Here is a 2,813-nt window from a genome sequence, read left to right as displayed (position 1 = left end):
CTTTCATGCAGAATCTTAAGGTCCTAGCTCATGTCCAAGGCACCAAGGGCAGCTAAAAAGTCAATAATCGATAACTAAAACTTGAATTGTACTACTTCTTACTGGCTATTACATCAACTTAGAAGCTTCATCTGTGTACTACCATGCTGCTTTTAGTGTCTCCGCATACCGCAGCACGCGACATAGCTTTGCAGACGATAAGTACAACTGTTTCAGAGAGAAGAGCGGCCAATGTGACGATCTGGCTTTAAGTCGATTCGACAACAAATGAAGAAAATGGACCGATTTCTCTGGTTTTTACTACACATGAACACTTTTCACATTCTCACGTGCAACATGGCTGCTAGACCTCCTATCATGCAAAATCTTAAGTTCCTAGCTCATGCGCAAGGCACCAAAGAAGGGTAAGGAGTCAACAATCGATACTTAAAACGTGAATGGTACTACTTCTTACTGGCTATTACATCAACTTAGAAGCTTCATCTGTGTTCTACTATGGTGCTTTTAGTGTCTCCGCATACCGCAGCATGCGACATAGCTTTGCAGTCGATAAGTACAACCGTTTCAGAGAGAATTGCGGCTAATGTGACGATCTGGCTTTAAGTCGATTCGATAACAAATGACGATAACGAACGGATTTCTCAGGTTTTTACTACACATGAACACTTTTCACATTCTCACGTGCAACATGGCTGCTAGACCTCCTATCATGCAAAATCTTAAGTTCCTAGCTCATGCGCAAGGCACCAAAGAAGGGTAAGAAGTCAACAATCGATACTTAAAACTTGAATTGTACTACTTCTTACTGGCTATTACATCAACTTAGAAGCTTCATCTGTGTTCTACTATGGTGCTTTTAGTCCTCCGCATGCCGCAGCACTCGACATAGCTTTGCAGACGATAAGTACAACCGTTTCAGAGAGAAGAGCGGCCAATGTGACGATCTGGCTTTAAGTCGATTCGATAACAAATGTTGAACACGGACGGATTTCTCTGGTTTTTACTACATATGAACACTTTTCAAATTCTCCCGTGCAACTCGGCTGCTAGTCCTCCTTTCATGCAGAATCTTAAGGTCCTAGATCATGTCCAAGGCACCAAAGCCAGCTAAAAAGTCAACAATCGATACCTAAAACTTGAATTGTACTACTTCTTACTGGCTATTACGTCAACTTAGAAGCTTCATCTGTGTTCTACTATGGTGCTTTTAGTGTCTCCGCATACCGCAGCACGCGACATAGCTTTGCAGTCGATAAGTACAACCGTTTCAGAGAGAAGAGCGGCTAATGTGACGATCTGGCTTTAAGTCGATTCGATAACAAATGACGATAACGGACGGATTTCTCAGGTTTTTACTACATATGAACACTTTTTACATTCTCCCGTGCAACTCGGCTGCTAGTCCTCCTTTCATGCAGAATCTTAAGGTCCTAGCTCATGACCAAGGCAACAAAGCCAGCTAAAAAGTCAATATTCAAAACCTAAAACTTGAATTGTACTACTTCTTACTGGCTATTACATCAACTTAGAAGCTTCATCTGTGTTCTACTATGGTGCTTTTAGTGTCTCCACATACCGCAGCACGCGACATAGCTTTGCAGAAGATAAGTACAAATGTTTCAGAGAGAAGAGCGGCCAATGTGACGATCTGGCTTTAAGTCGATTCGATAACAAATGACGAAAACGGACGGATTTCTCAGGTTTTTACTACATATGAACACTTTTCACACTCTCCCGTACAACTCGGCTTCTAGACCTCCTTTCATGCAGAATCTTAAGGTCCTAACTCATGTCCAAGGCACCAAAGCCAGCTAAAAAGTCAATAATCGATACCTAAAACTGGAATTGTACTACTTCTTAATGACTATTACATCATCTTAGCTGCTTCATCTGCGTTCTACTATGGTGCTTTTAGTGTCTCCGCATACCGCAGCACGCGACATAGCTTTGCAGTCGATAAGTACAACCGTTTCAGAGAGAATTGCGGCTAATGTGACGATCTGGCTTTAAGTCGATTCGATAACAAATGACGATAACGAACGGATTTCTCAGGTTTTTACTAAATATGAACACTTTTTACATTCTCCCGTGCAACTCGGCTGCTAGTCCTCCTTTCATGCAGAATCTTAAGGTCCTAGCTCATGTCCAAGGCACCAAGGGCAGCTAAAAAGTCAATAATCGATACCTAAAACTTGAATTGTACTACTTCTTACTGGCTATTACATCAACTTAGAAGCTTCATCTGTGTACTACCATGATGCTTTTAGTGTCTCCGCATACCGCAGCACGCGACATAGCTTTGCAGACGATAAGTACAACTGTTTCAGAGAGAAGAGCGGCCAATGTGACGATCTGGCTTTAAGTCGATTCGACAACAAATGACGAAAACGGACCGATTTCTCAGGTTTTTACTACATATGAACACTTTTCACATTCTCACGTGCAACATGGCTGCTAGACCTCCTATCATGCAAAATCTTAAGTTCCTAGCTCATGCGCAAGGCACCAAAGAAGGGTAAGAAGTCAACAATCGATACTTAAAACGTGAATGGTACTACTTCTTACTGGCTATTACATCAACTTAGAAGCTTCATCTGTGTTCTACTATGGTGCTTTTAGTGTCTCCGCATACCACAGCACGCGACATAGCTTTGCAGTCGATAAGTACAACCGTTTCAGAGAGAATTGCGGCTAATGTGTCGATCTGGCTTTAAGTCGATTCGATAACAAATGACGATAACGAACGGATTTCTCAGGTTTTTACTACATAGGAACACTTTTCACATTCTCCCGTTCAACTCGGCTGCTAGTCC

Source organism: Schistocerca gregaria, unplaced genomic scaffold (assembly GCF_023897955.1).
Source record: "Schistocerca gregaria isolate iqSchGreg1 unplaced genomic scaffold, iqSchGreg1.2 ptg000205l, whole genome shotgun sequence".
In the NCBI taxonomy this organism is placed as follows: Eukaryota; Metazoa; Arthropoda; class Insecta; order Orthoptera; family Acrididae; genus Schistocerca; species Schistocerca gregaria.
Note: the sequence above shows the minus strand (reverse complement) of the source record.